Here is a 6,645-nt window from a genome sequence, read left to right on the forward strand (position 1 = left end):
CCTTATACAGCAATGGATATCGGTAAGTTTTAAATTCAATGGTTTAGATATTAAAACGAGTTATTATGATGAGTTATATAATGGAAGTTTTGCTTGGGAAGAACTATGCCGGTTGAAACGACGGAACTACCTGTCTTCCAAGCTGTGAATGATTAAGTTATGGGAAAATATAAAGTGGTTATTTGGATAATTAAAGTATGATAATGTTTATATGTGGTTAGTCTACTCATACCAGCAAATTCAATTTGCTGACCCATGTTTACTTTGTTTTGGCAACGTGGGTGTGTTCTTGGGAACATAGGTGGAAGGCAGTAGGACCGTGGCGTGTGATTTGGATTCTCGCCTGGAGCAGTCTGGGAGTTTAGTTTATTAGGTCTGATCTTTTGGAAGGATGTAATAACGTAGGTTACATTTTTATATGACATGAGAATACGATGTTGGAATTTGTTATTCTTAAAGTTTGTTTATGTTTGTATTGGGATGGAAGAAAGTTTGTTTAAGTAATAAAGAGAATTTTGGAGATTGAATTTGTGGTTAAGATTGTTTATGATGTGGGTTTTAGGTTTTGACATGTGTTGTATCCACCCCGTCATAGCCTGGGTTTTTAGACAATTGAACCAAGTGATGGTTGAGATATTTATATTTCAATTATTCATTTATTTTAATTGTTTAGAAAATCGGGTTGTAACAAACCATGTCTATATACCACATTTAGATTGATATACGCATCGAGCTCTAGTAGTTTTGGCTCTTTTCTGAGTTTTTTCACGTTTCAACAAGCTTTTAGTATAAACAACTTACTTTGTGAACACAGGTAGAAATTGAGCTTGGTTCTGGTCTTCCTGACATGGTTAACAAGATAATGCCTTGAAGCTCTGAAGCTTGCAAGGTTTGACATAAGAATTCTTTGTTTTATTAGTTAATACTTTCTTTTGGATCATAATTAATAAGCTGAGGTTTTAAACTACACATGATAACAAGTTTCCTTTTCTTGGAAATCTCATATGAGAGAATGACCTTGCTGAGGGTTCCCATGCTATTTGCCTTTGGACAAAAGTCACTTCTCACTCACTGGTTCCGCTTGACATCTGTTGGTTGTTTCTTTACTAGAAACATGGTAATACTTCCTTCGACTCTATACTCGCGGGTTTTTTTTTTTTTTTTTTTTTTTTTTCTAAATGGAAGATATGAGTTTGTAATTGGTAGTGTTGAGAGATAGAAAGTGGTGCACAGGCCCCCTATTTCAAGTTGATGAATCACATTTCAGAATACAACTTGAGGAGAAAACCTATAAAGAACTTAAACTTCTTCAAGATGCATCTGGTGTGCGTAATTGATAAAAGTTAAAATGAATAGTTTACCTACGAAATGAACGATGAACTCAAAACGTAAGTAAACTAAAACTAAAACATGTCTATATTTTATCAAAGATTCTACTCTCAATCCTATGAGATATAGTGGAGTAGAGTGATTCGTTTCACTCCTAGTCCTTCCGCATGCTGTGTTCTCTACGTATAAGTACTCTTAACTCTAAAGTCTAATGAAAGATTTACGAAGTGGCAACTAGACTACGATGCAACTACCCACAAGATGCAACTAGTCGACTATTATAACAACTATGGGAATGCTATGTTGATTCTATGATAAGGAGTTAGAGGGGATTGATTCCACCTTAACTTCGACTTAATCCTACTAACGACGAATCGTCAGAATCCAAATGAACGCCCATTAGAACAATATGGTTACTCCTAATCCCTAATTACACATGGCATTTCTACCAATTCATAACTAGTATGTGAACGATTAAACCCATTCTCATGGTGAACTAATCGTTTCTAGAGTGGAATGGAAATTACGACGACTCTACGATAATCGGAATCAAGCTTTCATCAAGGCTTCTCAACCCCCTCAATGGAGGTTTAGCCGAGAATCATCACGCTATCATTCCCAATGGAATTCAAACAAGACATGATATAAAGATTAAAACTTTGCTTGTTTAAGCCCAATTCAAAACTACTGATGCAATAATTGAATTAAACTAATAATGACAATTAATTGAATCTACGAATTGAAACTAAACAATTAATGGAAATAAAACTAACTTAAGGAGAACACTATTTTATTAATCTAATGAATAATAAAACAATGATTCAAATACTAAATTAATAATCTAACTAATCTAAGTCTAGCTATCTACGTAATAAAGAAAATTAGATCTAAACAATTGTAAATGACAAGAATCGAAATTGACAAACTAGCTATTTTATTTATCAAACTAATGAAGAATAATGATTCTAAGAGTTTAATCTAAAACAATAATTGAAATTAAACTAAACTTAATTTTATTACATGAAAACTAGATCTATAATTATCTATAGTTTTAGGTCTAACTAGCTACCATTAACAAAGAGTTAAGCTTTGGTTTTTATAATTTCAGATCCAAAAATCGTGCATGGGTTTGGAGCCATGTTTTGGGCCAGAGAATCAGGCCCAAAACCCAATTCTTTCAGTCTAGAAAGGCTTCTTCAGCTGCAGTTGGCTTCAACAGACTTTTCGTCCACTTCTGCTCCTCTGATTGGATCAAGGCTTAGACCATTGGAAAGCTCTTTCCGAGCCGGTCGTTTTGACATAAGGTAGGCCCCATTCCGAGGTCTGAGTCCAAAGATCTGACGGCCTTCGGAAGTTTTCGACTTGTGTGTTGTTTTTGCCCACGTCGACTTTTCAGCTTTTGACCGGGCTTTAGAAAGGCTTTGTCTTCTTGAATCTTGGCCTTTAATCATGGAACTCCATAGTAACCGACCTTTGCTCCTTTATCTCGCTAAAGTGGCACATTTCTGCACATAATGGACTTTGAAGCCTGAAATGCATAAAAACACGTAATCAGTGTTAACTCTTAATTATTACTCACATAATTGGTCTAATAGTATGACTGTTACAGGGTTAAAACTACAGTTTTGGGCTCTTATCAGTAATAAAGGTGTAAGAACTAGGAGCATCAAACAGAAACCAAAACACCTTGCACTACCTAAGTAAATCTTATCGATCATGATTGATATACTTATTTAATTAAACTATGACCCGAGCCCTTTTTAGTGAAACCTTGCTTAGATTGGGAATGTAGTCCTGGATAAAGGCAATGCAATGATACTTGCATTGTGTGTTTGTCTCATGACAATACTCTACCTCGATCCGTAACCGACAAAAAAGGCTTGCAGCAGCTGTTGTAGATATACCTCTCCCGCAACAGCCTAACAAACATGACATACCCGCACCTAATTAGTGGAAGTCGTCATCCAATTCCAACTGCCACACCAATGATGATCCCTCTATTTCTCTTTGCCTTGCTGGATGATGCAGGAACTTCAAGATTTGGAGAATCCTACTGTGGTGGGCAAGCGTTAGAGTGTTCGTAATAGAGACCAACATTTCCTTCATAGCTTGACCTTTGGAGAAGTCAAAACCGGCCTCTAAAGGGATCCTCCCAACCAACTTATTGAAGGCAACAGAGAACTTTGATAGAAAGGCTTTTTCGAGGTTGGACAAAGAAGGGTATATGGTTCCGGACAAATTATTATGGGACAAATCCAAACTCTCTAAGCTCTTCATATGTGATAGCTTAGAAGGAATTAACCCTGAGAGTCATTTGACTTCAAGTCGAACACAATAAGCTTCTTCATATTCCCAAACTCGGCCAAACAAGTCCAAATTGAGGTTGTTATAGCTAAGATCCAAAGATGGTGGGAAGCTCAAAATCTGATTATCTTGCGGCCACCATATGCTTTTTTTTCACGGGTTTGTTTAAGGAAAAATGGGATGCCAGGAGACGGTTCTTCCAACGAGATGTTACGGTCATTGAGGCTTTCCAATTTGGTCAAGCTACTTGGGATTTCTCCAGAAACATAATTGTTCGACAAATCCAAGTAAAATAGGGACTGCATCCCGCCTAACCAATTTGGAATTTGGAATGGTTCCACTCAAGTGATTCAACGATATATCCAACAACTGCAATTCGGTGGAATTTCTCAGCCACGCACTGTGGAATAGATCCGGTTAGGCCACAATATGCAATTACAAGAGCTGTAAGGTTCTCATACTTTAGATCTTCAACCGCAGGCATCACTTCAGATTGGAAGTTCTGGGTGAGCACAAAGGTTTTAGGTTCTGTATTTCTTTGTTTCGCAAACCCGGCAAAAGCGGTGAAATATTGTGAATGCTGGTGGTAGAAAGCGAGAGGTAAGAGAGGGACTGCAAATTCTTGAAGCTTTTGGGAATTTGGCTGTTGAGATTATTCTTAGCAAAATTAATAGCTCTCAGTGCTAGACAAGAGGAGAGACTATCAGGAAGGGGACCATTGAGTTTATTCGAACCAAGATCAATGAATGACAACTTCCACTAATTAGGTGCGAATTTTGTAAAGGTGTTTTTATCAAGCCCCAAGTTTAGCCCAAAATTTGTTTATCCTCAGGGCAGGGGTTGCTGTTAACCTTCCTACTGAAGTAAAGGCTGCAATATACGTGAAAGAAAGTGGATCCAAGCTAAGAGACTTAATGGTAAGCAAAGGGGGTTTTTTTTTTTTTTTTGGTAAAGCAAGCAAAGGGTATTATAGTGGTCATTCTGGAATTGCTTTGGCGGTTTCAATTTTCTAATATTTTTCTTCTTTAGTTCATTTGGAATGAGATTAAAGACTAAATCAGTTATAAACCAAGTTGGTAGCTGGTCAAATATGCCTTGGGGAAGAGGTCAGGAATGATATCTGTATAACAATATGATTATGTCAAGAATATTTCTTAAAGAAACTTACAAATTTTTGGAGTAAATCTATGTGTTCTAAACAGTATGTAAAGAACACATAGATTTACTCCAAAAATTTGTAAGTTTCTTTGAGAAATATTCTTGACATAATCATATTGCAATACAGACTAAATTAACTCTTTTGTATATATCGTTTTTCACCTCCCTTAACTGATCTTCATCTATAATCTTCATGAATAATGTACAATAAAAAAAAAAAAACAATTATGGTATATTACTATATTTGGTGGTGCTTATTGGAGAAAGTTGGCGATAAATCCAACACCTAAAATATCCATGTTAGAATAGGAAATATCTAATTCAATGAATTATAAAAAGGCCATCCAATTATAATTCTAGATAACTATAACAATCTGAAATTTAATCTCTTTAAATGAGTAAAGAAATATTTTCTAACTGAATTAAATTCATCCCAAAGATACTCGGTTAATATTGGAGTATCAATGGATTCAATGGGTTGTATTCTTGATGATTTCTTGCATATATGTGAGTATGATGCATTCCATTTCATAATGCAGTTACTATACGAGAATCATTCCCTTTGACAATTGCTAAGTTTATGGTGATATGGACTTATCTGGGACCCGGTTTCAAATAGCATGAATGCATGAACACTCATAAAAAGAACGTACTTCCATAGATTCCCCACCCGTCTCACTTTACCTGCAAGTAGTTGCTTGCGAGTAGATGGTTACAACATATCAGCTATTATATTGGAGGACAAGTCAGAGCGACCTACTTCTTTTTGTTATCCTATGTAGACTGAGTATGTCGTTATGCCGCATATGCCATTGTAATTCCATTTTGGATGATTGATTAACAAACCAAATGACTTAGCTATGGAGGGTATGTCCCATTCTTCCAATTCAATACCTACGGTTGCATATTACCTATTTACCTAAGGTTTGGATACTGATTTCAGTGAATAAAGTTACATAGATGCTTTTGATGCACTAACATATTATCTTTGTCGTTTGCAACGTGCATTTGCTAGGATGAGAAGCTTAAAGTACATGTGGTTTGGAGCTATACTTAAAAGTTTATTACTTAGATATGTCTGGAAATCAAATAGGAATGGAGTTCCTTTCAATTCAAATTTTAAACGGCTGCTAGTGTGTCTACTTAGGCATAATGTCAATTGTAAGTGTGCTCACCCAAATTATATTTACACTATTTGGTAAGTTTTGTTTGACACTGCGTGCATAGCACGTGCATCTTGCTAGTAACATATAATTAGTTTGCTATTAAATCTCATTGTGCCTAAGATATTTGTTTATTATGCTATTCAAGAACCAAGATATATATTATTTTGTTTGAGAAATCATTCTAGCTAACCTTGCCCAAAGATAATTTCCTTTTGTACTCCAGATTTTTCTTTTAAGTTTTATTTTCATTATTGTAGGGGATTGTTAGATATTTTATAAAATTTGATTCAAACTTCTTGAAATTCAAATAACTATCTCTAACATTGTACGTAAGTTTACAAATCCGATAGTTCAAATGGCAACAATCAAGTTGTTATGGGTGATCAATGAATATGTTTTGTCATCTTCTGGATCTCTTTGCTCTTGTGTGCGAAGCAAGAAACCAAAAGGAGACATTCAAAAGTCCTCCAATTCTACTGGATCAAACTTTTCAAAAAATATTTTATGAAGCCTACTCGGGTTGCATCGCGTTGTTATGTCAATCTTCACTCCACTTCTCCAGAATCTTCCTCGTGTACAACTTTCTTTCTCATCCTATATACATAACATAAGTAACATAAGGTGCGATTAAAGTGGCCACAATGTCAGTACGTTTTAATTTTTTTTCCCCTATTTCGTTCTCATTAAC

This window comes from Coptis chinensis, chromosome 8, assembly GCF_015680905.1.
Source record: "Coptis chinensis isolate HL-2020 chromosome 8, ASM1568090v1, whole genome shotgun sequence".
In the NCBI taxonomy this organism is placed as follows: domain Eukaryota; kingdom Viridiplantae; phylum Streptophyta; class Magnoliopsida; order Ranunculales; family Ranunculaceae; genus Coptis; species Coptis chinensis.